The following is a 22,010-nucleotide window of genomic DNA, read 5'->3' on the forward strand; positions in this document are numbered from 1 at the left end:
CAACATTGTGTGAGAACTCTGTTCAAGTGGAAGTTCAAGTGGAACTTCCTATGTATCAGTTTCTCTCTTTTGTCTCTTGTTCCATTGCTTGGCACTACAAAGAAGAGTCTGGTTCCATCCTTTTGACATCCTCTTTTTATATGATGCATATACAGAAACAGTTAGTGAAGAATTTAATTAACCTCTGATAATTAATCATGATATTTCAGCTTTACTTTTCACTCTCCACTTAGCTTGAAAAGGAGATGCATTTATTTCATATTAAGAGAAGAATTTAATTCATTTGAATATCCAGACAAAGTATTGGATAATACACAAAATTGTAGTTCAGTGCAAAAATATTCTGGTCACTGAATGTATCTGTCCCCAAACTAGCCTGAAAGGTGTGGTCAAAGGAAAGGTCATCAGACCTCTATTCTGACAAGAATTGTGACTGTTATCTAGATATTTAAGACTCTGAAGTTGCTGGAAAGAAAAATATAGGAATGTGGAATTAATTATACTGACCCAAATGTTCATGAGGCACTCAAAGATTAAACTGATAAACATCTAATGGGGCATAATTTACTGCTTATCTCAAGGCTGTTTCAAGAAAAGGAGGGAGGAAAATAAGATTTAAAACATGAAAAGTGTTTGGAGACCAGATTTCAATATCAAGAAGCTTGTTAAAAACTATAATAAAGAACAGGATGAATAAACACATGCAAAAAATATTTCACACTATGGAACAGGTGACTTGGAAAGAAGATACATTGAGCAGGTGTATTGGGAGGAATTAGTGAGTGTGTGAGCAATTGATTCATATGAGGTACTTTTGTTTAAAAAAACCTCAAAAAGTATGAGAGGGAAGAGAGGCCCTTTTCTAAGGATTAGGAAATGACTGAAGAATAAGAATCCTAACACTGGGATAGGTGAACAGATTTCTCAATGGTAGAAAAGTTACACCCACAATTTTGTGCATAGATCTCTGCTGTCCAGTACCTCATTAAGTAAAGTCATAAGGATGAAGAATAATGAATTGAAAAATTCTCACATCCAATCATAATAAGCAGCTGAAGAAAACTTACCAGGCATTTACAGGGTCCAGAGTCCACAGTACAGAAAACCAACCTGACTGCTAATAGTTACAGAAAACATTAGTCCCCCTTCTGACTCTCACTGCCCATATTCCATCTAATCCCAACCTACCCCACCCCATTGCATCGCACCCCACCCCACCCAACTCCAGGTACCACTCCTCTAACTGCTTTAAGTAGATGAAAATATGGACACCCCTTTATGCTTTGGATACTCAGAAAATTATCCTGGGAGTCTGAGTTCTTTTAGGAAGCTTGTTTAATAGATGCATTTCACTTCTGTGTGAGGAATGTCTTACTGTTAACAACTTATCAGTTGTATTTCAGTCTACCATGTATCTAATTCCATCTTAAGTAAAATGCAGAAGAATTTATTTTTCTTACAACATGCAAAAGAGGCAAAACAATTTACAAGGCAGGGTGGTGGAAGCGAAACTGTGTTTAACCTGCTTGCTTTATTATTAAATTGAGAAAGAGCTATATTTTTCTCCCTTTCTCTCAGATTTAGGTGATTTTTGATAAGTTGCCAGGACAAGGTGACTGTCAGCAATTTTCTATTTTTGCTTATCATGCTCCTCATGTTGCATTATTAGAGAGCAGACTATCTTGGTGATGCATGTTGGCTTTTATAGTCAATCTCTCCTTTGAAATCCTCCAAAGTTTCAGACATAAAATCTCTTTCCTTAAAACATTTTTTATGTCTTTCTTCTGCAAGAAATTGTCATGTCTCTTAAAGCAAAGAAGTAGATTAATCCACATCCTTGGAAATGTTAATGTGTCTTTGTTAAATCAGATGTAATTTTGTCTACCTTGCTAGCTAATAAACAACTTTTGACTTATCGAGAAGTAAATCCTCTTTCATCACCTTTGTTAACCCATTGTGTACATTTCATTGTAAAGTGTAATTCAAATTAAAATGTATGTTTTACATAAATCTTAATTTTATATCAGTCTGCCTATAAAGGTATATCTAAAAATACAAAGTAGATAAATATATGTACCTTATCATTTGTTCTTGTATAGAAAAGACATTAATTAGCTTCTCTCACATGACAACAGGTCTGCATGATTTACCCTTCCTATATGCCTCTTAAACAATATTCTTATAGTAGAAACTCCAAGTGGTTACCTAGAAAGACAGGACAGTTTCACAATACTGAGTGATTAAGTGAAAAAATGACAAATGAAATTCGGTGTACACAAGTGGGAAGCAATGCACATAGGGAAAAATATATCTATAATGATAGACTTTTAATTACTTAAAACCACTCAAAGAAAATAAAAGTTCCCTGAAAAACTCATTGCATAATCCAAAATGGTAAGAAAAGCAAATATACTGTTAAGAATTATTTGAAAAGGAATAAGAAACCAATAGAGTAATCATTATTCCACTAAGAATCCATGGAATGCTTTTAATTTAAAAATTTCTGCAAGTTCTAAGCTTCCTTTATCAAAAAGAAACGAAGAACTCAGAAAGGCACAGGGAAGTGTAGCAAAGGTTATTAAAGGTCTGAAGCAACCTCCTATTGAAAAGTGAAGCTTACTTAAAAAGTTGACCAGAATTCTTCAGATTAGAAAGGCAATTTAAAGAAAGATAACATAATGGTTTGTGCCATTGTAAGTAGTGTGGGACTTTTTTCCCTCTCATTTATTTAACTCTGAAACTCATTGCTACAGGGTGCTGTAAAAGCAGAAGTGTAAAAGCAGACAATGCAGTCTATGAGTCTTCAGGTTTGAAAAAGAGATGAGGGGAAAGACAATGGAAGTTCATAAAAGCAAATATTGTGTGGAGAAGGTAAACTGGGAACAGTTTACACTGTGTCTCCATTATTAAACTCTGGATCTCATTGCTACAAGTCTCATGGAGGTCAAAGCATAAATGGTTTCAAAAAGAAATTCATAATGTTTAGCTCCACCAGAGAATATTTAACATTACGGTTCAAGCACCATCTCTATTTAAAGGTACTAAGTTACTCTTTTCTAGAAATGATTTCTCTATACAGACCATGTTTCTTACAGTTTTCCCCAGGAATACTCTTTTAGCCACTGTCAGAGAGAGAACACTGAGACAGACTGATATTTTGTTCTTGTGCTCCTATGGTTGTTTTAACTAATCACAGTGCTTTTAGAGCCACAGGTTCTCTTCCATACATTTATTTGCTCTCAAATCTGGGCAGAGTGCAAGTGAGACTTGTATATACTGTTTTTTCTATGCACTTGCGATTAAGTACAGCTTGAATATGTAGTTGAACCTTTTCTCACTGATGAGTTACATGGATCATATTGATCTAGTAAGAGAAGCAGCTTGGCTCACTTGAAAAACTTTGTGATTTTTCCTATACAGAAATGCTTATATTTAGTCCTACAGGTTTTCCAGAAGTTTAGATAATTAATGATTTTTACTTATCTGCAGATTTTTTATTAAAGTCTTTTTGATTTGATGTGCTTTTCTTCCCCCTCTGTAATTTTGGAAAAAGGGAAAAGGCGGAAAATGTCCTTAGGAAAAGAGATTTTATTTCAAGGCATGTGCCTGCTACTGGATGTAGTTTTGAAGTATAGTTGTTGCCACTTTGCCTCAGAAAAACTTCTTTAAGAAAATATCGCTAGGGTAGCATACATGCAAGGAAGGTGCCAAAACATCTATGATGTTAAAAAAAGAATTAATTAACATTGGACATCTTATTTCAGGGCCTTATAGGCCACGCAGTATACAATTTGAGGCACGTGATATGTCACCTCAATAAAAGTCTTGCAATAGTATCATAAAATGCAATGAAGTTGTAGGTCACAGTGAAGTAACAAAATGTTTCGACTATCCATCTCCTTTGTTGTTAGGCTAATATTACTTTAACTGCTGCTATTCACAGTATTTATAATTTAGATGTAATTTAAATAGATAAAGTGCCAGAAAAAATCCATGATGTGTTGCAGATCATGATTGATATGATGCTATTTTCATTTGAATACATTTGTATGTGAACAGTCATCCAAATATATCTATTATAACACCAGCAGTATGACAGAATCATCATTTCTTAAAATCTCTATTACTAGACTGTAAGTGGACTGTTAAACTTTGGCTCAAGGGCACAATAACCCTCACATCAGCATAATTTAATCATAAACTAATGGAAAGTTAAATTCAGTGTTCAAGACTGTAATTCTTTCCTGTTTCAGATATTTCACACCTATAGATTTTCCAAAATGGGTAAGTTTTTTTAATATTGAATGTCTTTCCAGACATAAATACTTTAATGCATTTTTATTCTCTTATTATTTGATGGAAAGGAAATTATCTTATTTCTTGATTATCCGCCTTAAGAATGATGTTTTTAGTCTTCTGGAAAATATTTTCTGATATATTACTTTCAAGAAATTGAAGTATATATTTATCTGTACTGGGTTCTTTGACAATAGTTTCCTTTAACTGACAAAAGCTTTTTCTGGGATGCTGTTTACAACTGTATAAAATATGCTAGTTGGCCTACAAAAGATTGTGGACATTTAAATATAAAAGAAAGTGACCAGACAGAAGTTCATAAATATCCTTTTGCTTGATATATGTATCTGTCCCAAAGATTTTCTCTGTCATGTTACAGCCAAGGGTCACAGACAATGTAGATTGAGGTAGATCATGGCTGCTCCACACTTTTTAGGGCATGTCTGATGGATATGGAAACATTGCTTCATTTTCTGGGGACAGCTGAAGCATACAGAAGCTTTCCTGGCACCTTCTCCTTTCTGTTTGTATTCTCTGTGCTGGTAATACTAAGCATAGCATATAGCAGTGTACAGGCAATAAACAGCCTCCACTTGCAGCTGGACAGATTGTGCCAAGCAGGTTAGCACCCGAATTCTTTGCTGTACTAACCTGATGTAAACCAAGTTGTATAAAGAGTAGGACTGGAACCAATATCTCTGTGACAGTAGGTGGGGTTGATATGAAGAAAGCAATGACGGTTTTGTTGCAGTGATCCCATTGGACGTTTTTCTGTGCTACTTACAATGTGTCTTCCTTTCTTCCAATTGTAGCACATTGTAAATTAAACCTCTTCTTTCAAAACACTCTAAAATTTCTTCTTCTCTGTCAATCAGTGATATTATCATAGCTCTCATCATAGACACTAATTTCATTCTTAATATGTCCTATCAATAAAAAGATAAAACACAGATCTTCATCTTTAGCCTTTTTTCCAGGTTCTTCTACATTTTCCTTTTCACTGAGTGATTGCTTGACCTCTTGTGACTTCCTTTTATCCTTAAAATCATCTGGGCTAGGAAGAATTGATGGAGTGGCCTTGCATGAGTCTGATTCTGATTCTACATGTGAGTGTGAAAACCGAATATAACTTAATGGAATTAAACCTCTAACAACATCTGGTTTATGTTAAATGAGAATTCAGGCTATGCAACCTCTTTGCAATTATTTTCCTCCCTTTAAAAAATTTTATTAAGTTAAAATGTGTTAATCAAAACATATATTACCTGTTAATCCAAAGGCATCTCCAAAGTTTAAAAGATCCAGGGAATCCTAAAGTATTTGGATGGAATGCTGTCACAGTGTTGCATGGTCAAATAAGGTGTTTAAGAGTTAATCGTTTAGTTGATACCAAACATCATCTTGTTATATATTGGTAATATTTATTACTACAGTTGATTTGAAAAAGAAACAATTTTTTTTTTGTTACACTAGAAATGGATCTTTAGCACAAATTTTATTGGATTTTTTCTTGTAATATATTTAAATCTTATAAGTCTTGGAGTTATCTTTTTAATCATAAGACAGAAGAGTTCTGCGTGACTGAGAAAGAAAAAGTTGTAATGACTAAAATGTTTGGAGTTTAACTAACATCTATTTAGGTCTAGTTTTCTGTACACCATTATCTGACATAAAATCTTTGTCAAGGTTTCAAAAATGGAGCCTCTTCAGCTAAAGAATGATCCTAAACATTGAGATGTTTAATATGATATTCTTTCAAAGCCAAGGAAGAGCAAGCCCTACTTTCTTATCACTTATAGATAGGAAAACCAGTCAGGAATTATATCTTCAGGAAAAAAACCAGACCAAACAAAAAAAAACCCAAATAAAAAAACAAACAACCAAACAAAACAACCACCTCTCCCAAAAAAACCCAAACAAAAAAAAAAAAAAAAAAAAACCAAAAAAAACCCCAACCAAAATAACCCCAAACAAACCAACTTATTGTCATCAGATATGTCCATGAAGAGCATGGCTTCATTAGTTTGATGCCACAGCGTGGCAGACAACAAAACAGGTATTGAAAGGGGAATTTATTAAAGACACTGCATAATGAAAAATGGGTTAAGAGCAATTGGATTCCCAGGTTAGTAGTGCCAAATTAGTCTTCTATCTTGCTTTATAAAACACCTCATCTTGTAGGATTAAATCTGCGCAATATTGTTGAAAAATAGTTAGAGTTGATGGTTATTGAAAGAAAAATTGCTGAACGAACATGAAACTTGTTAAGGACAAGAAGGTAGCTGATTGTGATGAAAAGAGAATATTAAGCGGGAAGATATGAGTAGTGCATTCCTCATCTCATGCTGGTGGCATGAAAATTGGTTTGCATTACTGACATTTTACAAAGACACAAATTTAAGTACTTTGTCAAAGAATGAAGTATTGAATGTTTTTATCTAATAGAACTGAGCAAAATTTCATCAAGAAAATTAACCCCCTGACTTTTTGCATTTAGATGTTAAATCAGGAAGAAGAACAAACGCAGGGAGACAACCATCTAACATTAGATAGTTACAACATACTTATGAACAACTAGTACACTTTGATACTAAAAAAGTTAATTTATCTGAAGTTGCTTTAGGAATGATATTCTAACACACTGGAGGATCATATTAACTCTTTTTAAAAGACCGTATTGAAACTTCCCTGGTAATAATGTAATCATTGCACATGTGTTCAAGGCAGATGACTTTGGAATGCAAATGTGAATAAAGTCTATTAGCTGTATCAGAGAACAAAATCTAACACACAGAGAATTTATCTGGTATAGTTGTGAAGGGTCAAGACTGCTAGCTGTAAGTGCACTGGGGAATAAAGGTTACACAAACTGAAGGTAAATGTTATCCCAAGAACAAACAAGAGTAACTCATCATGAATAACTGTAAGTGAAAATTCAAAAACAATTGTCTAACCATCAGAGAGTTTGTTTTGGAAATTACTTCCTTGTAAAGGAACACAAATCATTATTTTAAGGTAGATGTCAGATCATTGTGTTTAACCTAATTGAAAAGGATCCAAACCTTAAATTAACAAGGTCAGGTTAGTAGAAGTATTTTAAATAAGTTCAGAATAAAGTACTTTGGATTGTCCAAGTTAATGAAGTATCAAAGCTGAACGAATACTGATACTCCTACTGTGGTAAGAAGCTGCTTCTCTCCAGTGGTGAAGGTAAGCTAACTTGCTCTACTTCCACGGAAGGCAACTGGGCTTTTCTCATCCCACATATACAAGAGGTCAGTTACTCAATCACTCGTATCTGCCCACAAGAAAGGCTCACTGTCTTGGCATAATCAAGACAAGGTGAGGCAGCTTTTCATTCAGTGGAAGAAGGGTTGGTTGCCTCTCATTTACTGCAGGGCATGAATGGATCAGCTTCGAGTGACCTCTGAACAGAGGACAGTGGAGCTGCAGTTTAAATATTCCAGGGTGACTTCCTAATGGACAAATCTAAAATAACCCTTGGATATTGCATCCCTAATGGATGCAGAAATGTCATGCTGCATTTAGATAACTATAGTATATGGCATGATGTATTTGCCTGCCTGTAAGTTACTGGACTGAATGATCCAACAGGTTCATTTTCATATATACTATATGTACCCTTAAAGTGCAAAATTTACTACAGGATTCAGTATTTTAAGCATTGGAAATGGTACAATTCCCAGCTCTTCCTAGTTTGAAGTAAATTCAGTCTTTTAATAGAATAAAGTTGTTTGAAGGTTTCCTGCCTGTTGTTGCTGAGGTCTACTGCTAAAGGACAGAATGACTCTACGGCTGAATCTTTAAATATAGTGAATAGATGCATAGAAAATAGAAGTTTTTTAAATATTACGAGTCAAGATTTTGTGATGAAAACCGTGGCTGTAACCTACTATTCAGTTCAGAGAACAACTTTCAATATGTGTTTCCTGTGGGTATAAGCACAATGTCATTCTTTAGGTAAGCTTCCCACCCAGAGGTTATACACACTGAGGTCTACTGGAATAGAAACTTATCCTAGTAGGAGTTTAAAGAAATTATATACCTTAGACAACAAATTGTACTTGAATGCATGAATGTTCGCTAGAAAATTCAAATAGGACCTTGTGAATAAAATGTAGTCTATGAGGTGCTGAAACTAAATTATAGTTGTCAGGGATCCTATTACAGAATTCATTGCTCTACTTCATTTGTTCCTTTCAGTTGAAAGCTAATGATGAGGACCATCTAGACCTCCTCCATGTCAGAGACCACATATATGCAAGTGTCAAGTGATTTAAACAAAACGGAAAAAAGTCCAGTCAGAAAATGGCTGTTCTGACTGTAAAAAAACAAGCATCAGAGACATGAGAGCCAATGTGTCCTCTGATAAAACTAAAGAAGAACAAGTTCCTTAATGCAGACTATTCTGAGATGACAAAATTGATAAACATTCTATGGAATCTCCCACAGAAATTAAAGACACAAATCCAGCACCCAGAGAAATACTTTTTGTAGAATACTTTTTAGTGAGATTCCCAGATAAACCACAATTGTGCCTTGACAGGCTTTCTATCTAAAGTTTTTGGTACTTTCACTTAAATGAATCACTTAGAAAATCACTTTGCTGAAGAATATATTTTTAGTGACTAATGAGATTAATTTATGGTTAGGATTAAAGTGCAGACTAGTAAGGGTGACAGTGTTGTGTGTGTTTGCTACAGGCCACTGATCAGGAGGAAGAAGTGGATGAAGCCTTCTATAAGGCAGCTTGAAGCAGACTCAAAGTCAAAAGTGCTAATTCTTGTGGGGTCTTTAACCACCTTGACATCTGCTGGAGAAGCAACACAGCACAGCACAAACAGTCCAAACAGTTTGATGGTTTGGTCAGCCTTTGTTCCTAATCTCTATTCTTTACTTTTGACTCAAAAGTCTTTGTTTTTCAGGGGTTTTTTTTCTCCTGTATGTTAATAGCAATCTGATGTTTTGGATGAGTAAAGAAAAGGCTTAACTTGTGGTGTCCTTCTCCCACTGGAATTTTTATTTCAACTGCACAGTGGAAAGTATGACTCTTAGAGTAGTAGTTTCCTAGAGAAATACTGAATGTTATCTTTGAGATTCCCACCTGTAAAGTAACATTAATTCACTAGGGAACGATCAGATTCCAAAAGAACAGATGATTAATAGCCTATTGTTTCTGTGAACAACATACTTTATACATCTCCAAATGTTTGACCCAGTTTTTTGAAAAGTAAGCATAAACAGGTTATGTTCCATTCCTCTAAATGCAAAAATAAATTCAAGTAAGTAAGCGATAATGATGAAGTAATTTCCTACATAGGATGAACTGTTGAGGGTGCTTTGTGCTGATGAAATGTGATGACAAAGGGAAAGGTGTGTCACGGGTGGGAGTGGAAGGCTTAGATAAAATTTATTTTAAAAAGTCCTGCCGTTGAGTAACGAGGCGCAGAAAGGACTCCTTTGCTTTCTAAACTCCTTCTCAGAGACAAGTCTAGATTCAGTTGAATCCTATCTTAGCCTTGGATTATGTCAATAGTTAAAATTAAAAAAATTACAGAGGTGTGATTGAACCACTTTTATCCAGCGTTTTAATGATCGACAAAATGAGAATATTTATATAAAATGAATCATTTATTATTACAAATGATCAGACAAAATATCTTAATCAGAATTATTTACTACACAATATAAAAACTAAAACTACTAGTAGTATTGTATAAGGTAGTGCAGTATATTGAAGCAATTATTGAAACAATTATATTAAATCTAGCAAAGAGTAATAATTATTAAGTAGAGATTGATGTAACTCACCCACACCAATGCTCATGGAGAGACCTCTTTCTCTCAGTCTTGAAGAGTATCCTTGGAGGGCATCCCCAGCCAAGGGAGGAACCTCCACACATACATTAGAAGAACCTGACTTTATGAAAGGGGACTGGACTTTTATAAGATGAAGTTATTGACTGATAGTCATAGATCTACAGGCCAGCAGACTAGCTTATCTGTCAAATCCTGCTTCAAAAAGCAAGATGTGTATTTGAAGTCTGGTAAACCAGGTTGGTTTTAGCATAATTCAACACCAAGACAGCACCCTGGTGCCAGGAGTTAAACTTGCATGATGGCTTGCATTGTTTGCATTCTCTGATTGGATTTTAGGTCTTATGGGGTAGGCTCTCATGCCACAATGTGTCTTTCTACTAAATGATCATTTCATAGTAAATGAGATAGGGGTGTCAAGCAAGTTTTAGATTCGATAATGTTATCAGTATTGCCATTTCTGGATGCAGAAAGATGTGGTACTTACTTGTTTCTCATGTTACCCCCACCTCTAGCTTTAGTTTAGGTCCTTGGAGCTGGGAGCCTCCCTCAGGCAAAAGCTGCCTCAGAAAGTGTGAATGCAAATACTACATGTATTTGCATTTTGAAAGGTAAGATGCATACTGCTCCTTTATGTTTGTCATGTTTGTCCTATTATCTTTGATTGTTGAGATATGAAAAAAATAATTTAAAATACATTAAAATTCTTTTAATTTTCACATAAGGAAATTTCAATTTCAAAAAAGGAAATAAATCCCTTTGTGTTTGGCTTTTTATCCACTTTCTGTGTCTCAGAAGTATATTTTTGATATTATAGCATCTGTAGCTTCAAAACAGTACACCAGGCAAGTATACAACTATGGAAATCCATAGGGAGAAGGTGAACCTACTGGAATAGGAACCATTCTGTCAGATAAGTGCTTTCAAAATAAAGATAACTCTATACAGATGCAACTTATTTTTATAGGCATATAAGCACATGGCAGCACAGATTTTCCTTTTTTAATAGGTTCAAAAAGTGTACAATCTTATGTTAGTTGCACGTGAAGGTCTCTCTCCTCTCTCAAAGAATTTAATATGTTCTGTATTTCTGAATATGAGTGGGTTGGTTTGGAGTAGATGAATTCTTTCTGCACTAAATACTAAGCATTGAGATGTAAGCAATAAATTTCACAACAAGTATTGTGCATTACCATTTCTTCATGCCAGGCTCTGGGTATGGAAATCACAAGTCAGCACGAAATATGTGATTATCCAGAACAAATACATTGTTCCAGAGGGTGTTTACATCCATTCTCACTCTGAAGAAGCAACCCACTAACTGAGCAGGAAATTGTTTTCTTAGGTTTGTCAAAACTTCAGTCTAAAGCAGTTTTCACTTCTCGTGTACCTCATCTGCATCTTGGAATTTGCATGATCCCACACAGATTTTTGTCCTTAGCAATGTGCTCTCTGTTGTCACTCCAGCATAGCTGTTTTCAGGCTGTGCCTACCAGATTACTCAACTCAGCAGATTTAGGTCTAGTGTGGAATTAGAAACAGCCTTATGTACAAGCGAGGCACTCAAAAGCTGGTGAACCGCTCTATGAAGGTGAACTTGGGCACACACAACAGGCAACACATTAAGTTTTCTAATAAAAATGTAGACCCAATGGAGTATGAATCATCTGAGTAAATATATATGCATACAAAGTAGACTCCTTTTGGTTATTGAAGTGGGTACTTCCATGGCATAATCTCATCCTAATGTTAATGCCTGAAATAGAACTGAATTGTACTTTATATAGTTTTGGTCATTCATTATAAAAAGCTTTGAATGATTAGCTCATACACAAATGCTGCCATTGTAGACCCAAGACATGAGAAAAAACCCCTACAGACACTGTAGATATCTAGATCATGAATCCCATATGGGCTGCTGAACATTTAAGCAGTTCTTAGGTTAAACAGTATTCTTACAGATAATTCTTTTGGGTGTATGTTTCTAAATTCTACTTAAAACATACTGTAGGTACTGGAATGAGGTTTTTTATAGCTTGGCTTAATATAGGGGACTTTATACAGAACTATAGGGGACTAGCTAATTGCTATAGGGAAAATCCAATTCTAAACAATGAAGACCCAGAATACTGTAAGAAAATGAGATTTGGAGTCTTCCCATAGTCTGATTTAAGTTCCATTACCCTCATTATATCCTCTTTCTGAGAGAAGGAATTGAAATATATTCTGTTGGACATGGAGAAAAATATGTTTTATAAATCTCACTGAAAGCAAAGCCTAGTCCTTAAAATTTCTTTTTACATTCTTCAATATAGGTTAAACATGAAATAAGAGTATCTTCTTCAAAGTGGTGTTACTGGTTAAATTTAGTATTTTAAAAATTTGAATTTTGCCTATATTCAAGAGGAGCTTTAGGTGGTAAAACATCTTTTATATTTCTGGAAGTCAAATGACACCTATATATCTAAATCTTTGCCTGTCTAAAGCACTTTACTACATTTAAGTGCTTAACTTATTACATTTTCCTTACATTTGTATGGTTTCAGTCTGCCTTGTGAATCTAGTGCTTTCTTCTTGTCTTGGTTTTAACAATTCCATAAAGGAACCTAAGACTACAGAATTTCCTCATTCTTATTTCTTTGTTCACAGTCAGATGCACCATTGCCATAGAAATGAGTAGAAGGGATAACACGTCACAAAGAACCATACTGATCTGCTGGAGCTATGTGTTCTAATTTACGTTCTAGTGTAAAGGCTCTCCAGCTCATCATCACAGTACAACTGATTGGTTACAGTCTCATTACTGGACACAAGGTCAGTGTGACTCAGAAAATACTGCTCAAAGACTGTATGTAACTTATACTGGTTTCATTGCATTAATGTGAATGGCAGAAAGTTAAATGATAATTTTTTCCTAAAGTGACTGCAGATAACATGTAATACCTTGCCCTGGACCAGAATCTTAATTAATTTTGTGGTGCCTATATTGCAAAATGGAGAGAGGTCAGAGTTCAATGGAAAGGAAAAGAGAGTAAAAAGTTCATTTTTTACAGTTCTCCAGTCATAAAAGCATTCAGAGCATGATCATTTCCCATAGTAAGTTTCCAATGTTGTTATTGTCATTAGCTATATTGGCATCAATCTCGTTCATGGGCTAGCACGCCACTGTATTAAAAAGTAATAACAACAATAATAAAAAGGTCTCTTCTGCAGAGAATCAGTATTCTAAACACAAGGGATGAAACATGAGATAGGTACAAGCACTGGAAAAAAATCCATGCACATCAATACGACAGACAGTCCTGCCACCATATCTGTTGCCTGATTTTTTCCATTATTTTTTCCCCTTGGGATTTTAATAAAAAAGGAATTTACTTAAAGAAGATAAAGACAAGTACAATTGTGTACAAGTAGCTCCTTCCAAGTAGCAAAGGTATTTTGTTGAAAATTTTTCCTGGTGGGTGGCAGAGAATATGATTGTGGTCTAGTCAAGGAAAAATTACTGGATAAAAGATGGATACAGAGAAGGGTACTATATTTAACACAGTACAGAATGGGTACGCAGAGGGAGAATAGAGAATGAGGTGGATAATGGTTAAAATTTAAAGGAGTAGAAACAAAATATTTGTAACAGCATCTCTATGGTTATTAATAAGGAGGATTACCTTTTCTAATCTGAAAAAAAATCCTCTCAGATGCTGGGATGCAAGGTAGTGAGAGTTTTATCTTTGTGAATGGACAGGACAGGCTGTCTCTTAGATCTGTCACTAAGGCTCCAGGTCTTAAGAAAATCCTTTATATAGAATAAGAGAATGCTTTTAGCCAAAGATGAAATACAGGGTGAGGATGTTGACCTGCGGTTCTCAATAAAAGAGCTAGCAAGAAATGTTTTTCTATAGAAATAAGTCAATTTAGCTATAATGATTAGACATTTCTAAAATAAAGTTGGAGAAATCACTAATTTGAAAAAGCAACATTGGAGAAATTAACAATGCTCTTCTGCACCCCCCAAAAGCCTACCCTATGGAACCACTATCCAGACATATTCCAAGAGATGATGTCAGGATAGATGAATGTTTAAAGATTTTTATGCTGACTTTTTGCAATTAAACCACGTCTATGTTTTCTATATTGGGTATATTTTTGGTTTGTATTGTCATATCATTTTTAGATTGAAATCTTCAAGTGATCACATTACAGAAAACCTCAACTCTGCACAAAGAATCCTGACAAATAAAATTAAAAAAAGGGAAGAAAATTTTATGCATTTATCCCTGAAGTCCATAACAGCCATTTCCATAAATAATAATAAAAATCAAACTATGTCTGAAGAAAAATTAAACTAAGAAACAATACCAGTGCTCATCGTATTTTTTTTGTTGAAGTGCTCACTCATAGATATTTTCCTGGGGAAAAAGGGATCTACCAGTAGGAATGCATTTTGATCTTTGTTTAGGAAACATATGATTTTCACAAGACAGCCAATTAAGCCCCACTAAGATCAGTTGTGAAATATCAGCTGCCTGTATGCAGTGACCTAGAACCTGACATGATATGAATAACAGAGACTAAACAAAGAACACAGGCATTAACTTCTGAAGTGGAAAAAAAGAGCAAATTATATTTTAATTTATATGTACTTTGAAACGATTTGCCTGAAGAATTTTTGAGCTTAGGATAAAATGGAAATTCATTCACTTATCTACTTTGTTCTACTTCTCTGCATGGTGGCAGTCAGATCTATTGAGACTGGTTAAAACTAATGAATGAAAAATATATTTGGCAAAGACAAGTCCTCTGTGCTATGTAATAACCTGCAAATAAATATGTTGTCTGAAAAAATAATACTTTTAAAATTCAGGTTAATTATTTAGGATGCTGATATCTGGTATTATAATAGTCAAATTAATATCTAGATTTATTAAATGTTGCAGTTCTAAATTGCGTAGTAGCATAGTGCATTTTATTATCCAACCTGCATGGAGTGGGACTTAAGGAAAATTCACTGACCTGAAAGATTAACTTGGCACTATATTGTTAATTTATCATAAAACAGCCAGTACTATTAGTAGGACAGGGACAGGATTTCCACACACAGAAGGCCTTGATTGATAAAATCTGTTAAAATGTGACAGATAACTGACTAAAATAAATCAATGGAAATATGTTTTCAAGAGAACTGTGCAGAAAATTTACTGCATCAAGTGGCATATGACTGTATCAAGGTACACAGGTACTTGTGCAAGATAGGGAAGGACAGGGAGGAGTATTATCTGCCTGTCTCCAACGAGGAGTACCTGAACCTGGAGCCTGGATATAAATGTGTGTGCTGTGCTCTTGAAGTAAGTGCATGTTAGAGCCCCAGAACAGGGGAAACACAGGGGTTGTACCAAGCTGTTGTGAAATATGCACATAGATGAGACTGACAGCAATGAACTGCAGAGAGGTGACCAAGAGGTCAGAGCAGAGATGGGAGAGAGAAAAAGCTACAAGAAGATGCAGGCATGGCCTGACTGCTTCTCCCCATCATTTGGCATGCAGAGGTGGAGGGGGATTCTGACAGACTTACAACAGCACCCCTTTACAGATTCTTAAAGGTAATGCTAGCCAAAAACAGGTGAGATAGGTACAAAGGAAGCGGAGCAGGTACAACAGAGGCTTGCATCTTGGATACTTGTAACAAGATCAGTGTTCAGAAGTCTCTTTGAAATTTATTTATGCATGTGGCCTTTATGGTTCAGAAAAAAATTCTGGAATTGCCACTGGGACATAACTTGGGAAGTGCTCACATGGTGTGTGTGTGTGTGTGTGTGTGCACATGCACGTGCATGTGCACCTCAAGACAGGTTAGTAAAAATGGCTCTGAGGGGGTGAGCATCTCATTTCATGGCTTATTCAGGAAAATAAATTGGTGAGTTCACAAGTGTAACCTAACAAGCGGCATTCAGTTCTATACTCTAGTTGAAATGAGAGGAATAGACTAAAATAAATGGAACTCATTAACGAAACAAATACTGTGGAGGCTGACATGTTTACAATTTTAATAATTTCCATATATAATTTAACTGAGAATTTCAGTATGATTTCATTTTTGTGTTGAAACGAAATGCAGATTGTCCACATGAGGCCATAATATCTGATGACTGTTGCTGAGGCCTCCTATCCAGGTCTCACAGACCTGCTTGTGGGATGCTGGCCATGCACAGAGCCAGCAAGGGCACTTCCCAGTACACAGCATTAGAGTAAATGATATCCCACTCTTGTGTGCACGCACACAAGCATGCACACACAGTGCTCTAAACTAATTCCTCCAGGAATCTGATGGATCCTCAACACTTTATCAAGCCAGGGATAAGCCCTGGTGAAGACACTGCAGGTACCTTAATACACCAGTACTGCTTAAGCTTTTAGAAAAGCAAGATTTCTGTCCCTTGTATCTTGTGATTCTCCTTCAACAAAACACTACATTTAATAAATGCTTTTTAAAACCCACTGAAGCAATTAAATCCACAGTTAAAGACCCTTTTAACATCTAAGAATGCTACAGAGCATAAGAAGAATTGTCTATGAAGTGTTTCTTTTGCAAATTAATTCCAAGCAATCAAAGAAAGCTGGATACATAGAGGATGAAAAAAATAGCATACTTAGGCCATAAACTTCAAGGTTGTTATTTACTGAAGTGTAGAAAATAACACACTTTGGAATAAATTTTCAGCAGTTATTGGAGTGGTATAGCTAAATTTTCATAAGCACCTTTGTGAAAATATAAATGCCAGAACATATAAAACTAACAATTTAATCACTTTTTAAGTAAGATTGTAAATATTTTAAAAGTAATTCCATTTAAGTTCTAGGTTTATTGTACTAGAATCAAAGCTTATTTTCCTTCCTAAGAGGTCACCTGCTAACAGACAAATTGCTGGTTTTTTTTTAATGCAAAAAATTATCTGAGTGCCTTATGAAACATTGACTATGAAACTATCTGAATCAGAGTTAACAATAAGTAAATAACACCAGCAATCACTGTGCTTGTGGCCTTGATTTTATGAAATACTTACAAATTTTAATGATCGAACCGATATGGCAATATAATTAAACATAATATTATACCTACAAAAGTATTATCACAAGAAGATTTATCATTTCACAGTGATAAGACTATTTCTTTATGATTTCATCATCTTTCATTTATGCTGTGAATTATAGTTTCAGTCTGACTGATCTGAATAATGTTTTACTGTTCGTGTATAAAAGCAGATATATTCACATAAATATATTCTTTTGTAGATTAATGATTCAAAATTGTTAACAAGAAAATATTGCTGAAATTCTGACATTTTCAAAGAAATATTTCCTTGGAAATCTCTTTTAGAAAATGTTGACATTTGTATTTTTCATTTTAATCATAATAAGAACAGATTCCAAAATGTCAGAATTTCCTACAGAATGGTAATTCTCTTTTCTGAGTCAAATAATGGTGGCCACAGCTATATCTTCTTGGGACACCATATTCTCTTTCTGACGTGAGATGTCACTGCTGGTCAGTGACATCTGTTTGAAATCAGAATCATCATCTTCCCAAGACAGGGGCACCCAGTCAAAGTCTACTGTTAACTATATTTACTCTACAGGCTTCTAATGGCATAAGAATTGGTACAGGTGGTAACTATTGACTGGTTTATCCCTAGAAGGAAGTGCAGATGGTGAATGAAATGGCCAACAAATGATGTAAAGGGCAACATGAAAGGTAGGCACAAATCTACAATATGTGTTCCTGTGATCTTGTTCACCAGGAACAAAAGTCTGAAAATTAAAAGTCCCTTAAGAGAACTAAGAAATAAAGAATAGATGCCAATCTGCTATCCAAAGACATGCACTAGTAGACACTTTGATGCACCCCAGCTCCATAGTGTCAATGAGTTTCTGCAATGCTCAGAAGATTCCACAATAATAGAAATCTCCATGTTCAGTCACCCTACTGTTTTCCTTTCACTCTGATGCAGAACTGATGAACACTGTCAGTGACTCAGATCTTACCCTGATCTTGTACAACATGATTTAATAACACATGAAGAGAGCGAGAGTAAGAGCAGGAACTTAAAAAGAGGTCATAAAAGAAAAGACCTTTGAATTACTCACAGTGGTTTTAGATCTTTATTACAAAAAGATAAGCCATTCTTAACATGCAGAACATTTCTTTACAGTATTATCTTGATAAAATCTGGATAACAGTATTATCTTGATAAAATCTGGATAGTTGGGTACTTGTAGAAACTTTAGTCTTCAATCACTGCTCAATTTGACCTACTTCTGTGAAGTATGTAATTTGGAAGGTTATTGAATATCTGTAGAAAATGTTCTCTGTGATCATAGAGCTATAATGACTCATCATATATAATGACTTTTTGTGCCCATGGTGGTAGGGTGAAGGTACATGGGACCAGAATAAATCAGGGGGCCTCTCTGAAGTGCTTAGTACAATATTTCATTATTTCAGGCAACAGTACAATTTGATCCGATTTTCACATTCAGTAACTTGTATTTAGCAAAATGCTAAATTTGCTTCAAGCAGGTGTAAAACAGATACCAAAGATAAATATCCCAGATAATTGAACATTGGAGTAATATGGTGTTGGCCATGAACACACATGATATTGTTGCACACACATGATGTTGCTATGATCTAGTTGAAAAAATCCTATTGATATCTAGTAAGATATCCCTTGGTGCCATTGGTTATGTGTTTTACATTGGTTGGTTGAAGGGATACTTAAAAGCAAGAATAACATAATTCCTGGAATGCTACCCCATAATTTTAAATCTGGCACAACAGCTGGTTAAATTATGTCTATAAAGATCATAGGTATAGGTGCAGTACTGAAAACAATTACTGGAAAGAGAAGTGATAACTGCCTATTGTATAGCAGAATCTGTTGTAAAACAAATAATTCTAAGCCAACATGACTGAGACCAACAGTATGAGGTTTAACAAGGCCAAGTGTTGAGTCCTGCCCTTGGGTCACAACAACCCCATGCAGCACTACAAGCTGGGAGTAGAGTGGCCAGAAAGTTGCCCAGTGGAAAAGAACCTGAGGATGCTGGTCAACAACCACTGAACTTGAGCCAGCAGTGTGCCCAGGTGGCCAAGAAGGCCAATGGCATCCTGGCTTATATCAGAAATATTGTGGTCAGCAGGACTAGCGAAGTGATTGTTCCTCTGTACTTGGTGCTGGTGAGGTGGTACCTCGAGTACTGTGTGCAGTTCTGACCCCTTCGGTTAAGGAAGGATATTGAGGTGCTGGAGCAGGTCCAGAGAAGAGCAATGAAGCTGGGGAAGAGTCTAGAGAGTAAATCATTGAAGGAGCAGCTGAGGGAGCTCAGGTTATTTAGAATGGAGGAAATGAGGCTCAGGGGAGACCTTATCACTCTCTACAACTACCTGAAAGGAGGTTGTAGACAGGTGGGGGTTGGCCTCTTCTGCCAGGCAACTAGTCACGGGATGAGAGGACATATCCTCAAGCTGCACCAGGGGAGGTTCAGTTTGGACATCAGGAAAAATTTCTTCATGGAGAGGGTTATTAAGCATCAGAATAGACTGCTCAGGGAGGTGGTGGAGTCACCATCCCTGGACATGTTCAAGAAATGACTGGATGTGGTACTTAGTGCTGTAATCTAGTTGACAAGGTGGTGATTGGTCAAAGGATAGACTTGATGATCATGGAGGTCTGTTCCAACATTAATGATTCCATGATTCTGTGAAAAGCCTGTAGGCAAAATGAGGAACTACCAAAACCACAAAGGAGAAGGCTATTGATGATCTACAGGTCCTATTTCAAACTACTGGGGAAAAAAAATCACTTTGATTGGAATTCACTGGCCTCATCTTTTTTCTTGACCTCTTATGTTGAGCTAATCGTCATTTGATTATTAACTTGGCCGAGCTAGAATCAGGGTGGAGCACAGCAGTCAACCATCAGCACAGCCTTCCACTAGAGGACCATAGAAGGTTTTTTTTCTCTCAGTAAACATTGATGGAAAGAAATGGTAGTGTAACACTTAAACTATTTTGGAGGTTAGTACACTCACTGAGGGTATGGAGAAAGAAAGAAAGAAAGATTTAATTATTTTATCCTCAAAAATAATGCACAAATTTTCCAATCTTAGTTTCATAAAAGTGTTTATCTGTACCTCTGATAGATCTTTTCTGTCCTATGTCATATGGGAAGCCCTTCTTCCTCCTTTTCTTATGTTTTTGTACTCCTTATTGTTTGGATAATATAGTAATTCTAACAGAGGAATTACAATACAGGAGACTGATTCCTCTCCTTCTGTTGTATACTGAATTCAAGTCTGCAAACCACACTCTGGCTTCCCTATCTAGGAAAGATAGTCATACCACTGTATGACTTTCAGACTATAGCAACTGATACTCTTTACTGAGTTCTTGTCATAGCTCTGAGGTCCAGAAATTGCAGATACCCCTTAAATCATTCAAGATCAGTAGGAATGCAAATGTTCACTACCTTCATGTATCAGGCTGGTTAATTTAAAAGGGTATTTATTGTTACAGAATTTCTTCTGATTCTTTACTAAGTATCATCATTTCAAGATCACTTTACTCTCTGCAGAAGTTTGGAAATATGACATTATTGTACTATAGACAGGCTGGAACAGTGATAGTATTTGATTTAACTTCCAAAAGATCTAGTTCCCAGGGGAAAAAAATTCCATCAATGTCTCTTGATATAAACATACACAGCAACAAAGATACAAGCTTGAACTCAGGAAGTCCCTAAGCTTTAAATTGCTGAAAATGAGAACAATGCACTGGAATTGTCATTTGTTTGTGCTGTTTTCATACTTATTTTGCAAAAGCAGCCATCATTTGTCTGCTATTAAAAATTTGGGCTGATCCAATTTTTAGTCTGTCCCAGCATGGCTGTTGCATTATTTTGGTAAGTGCATTGCATTGTCATATACTGTCATCTTGTTTTTTCAAGGAAAGTCAGTAAAAATATAAATATTTGACTCTTACAAGATTTGCAGTGAAGTCTGTTTCTCTGAAATATGTTTCCTTAAAAACGATTGTTGGGTTAGAACATTAGCTTGTTCTCTTTATTACCTGATATGAATGCAATTAACTTGTGTACATACTAATAGCAGCATCAGTGGACAAAGATATACTTCAGTACAAATGAAAAAATTCTCAGCAGCCCACATATCCTAACTTATCCTGAATATTCTTTCAGCTGATGTAAAATGCAACCTAGAAGTTTAAAGGCAATAAAACACAAAATAGGAATACAAACAAGTTTACTGATGACACAAAGCTGAGAGGAGTGGCTGATATCCCAGAGTGTTGTGCAGCCCTTCAGAAGGACTTCAGCAGGTTGAAGAGATGGGCAGAGAAAAACTGTCTGAAATTTAACAAAGGCAAATGCAGGTCCTACAACTTGAGAAGAATAACCCCAGGCACCAGCACAGGCTGGGGGTTGACCTGCTGGAAAGCAGCTCTGCAGAGAAGGACCTGGGGGTCCTGAACAAGCTGTCCATGAGCCAGCAGTGTGCCCTGGTGGCCAAGAAAGTCAATGGTATCTTGGGCTGTATTAGGAAGAGCATTGCCAGCAGGAGGTGATTCTACCCCTCTGCTCAGCCCTCCTGAGGCCACATCTGGAGTGCTGTGTCCAGTTTTGCGTTCCTCAGTACAAGAGAGACAGGGAGCTCCTGGAGCAGGTCCAGTGGAGGGCAACAAAGATGCTTAAGGGTCTGGAGCATCTCTCTTGTGAGGAAATGCTGAGGGAGCTGGGCCTGTTCAGCTTTGAGAAGAGATAACTGAGAGGGGACGTCATCAATATCTACAAGTATCTGAAGGGAGG

General features: G+C 35.9%; 1 long non-coding RNA gene across 1 annotated transcript; it reads left to right on the forward strand.

Annotated features, from left to right (window-relative positions):
• The first annotated feature begins 12,840 nt into the window (after nucleotides 1-12,840).
• On the forward strand, nucleotides 12,841-21,483 carry LOC108498745. The gene is made up of 3 exons (XR_001875296.1): nucleotides 12,841-12,948; nucleotides 17,823-17,881; nucleotides 21,384-21,483. It is a non-coding gene; the product is annotated as an uncharacterized LOC108498745 (long non-coding RNA).
• The last annotated feature ends 527 nt before the right edge of the window (nucleotides 21,484-22,010 follow it).

This window comes from Lepidothrix coronata, unplaced genomic scaffold, assembly GCF_001604755.1.
Source record: "Lepidothrix coronata isolate B3197 unplaced genomic scaffold, Lepidothrix_coronata-1.0 Scaffold63, whole genome shotgun sequence".
In the NCBI taxonomy this organism is placed as follows: domain Eukaryota; kingdom Metazoa; phylum Chordata; class Aves; order Passeriformes; family Pipridae; genus Lepidothrix; species Lepidothrix coronata.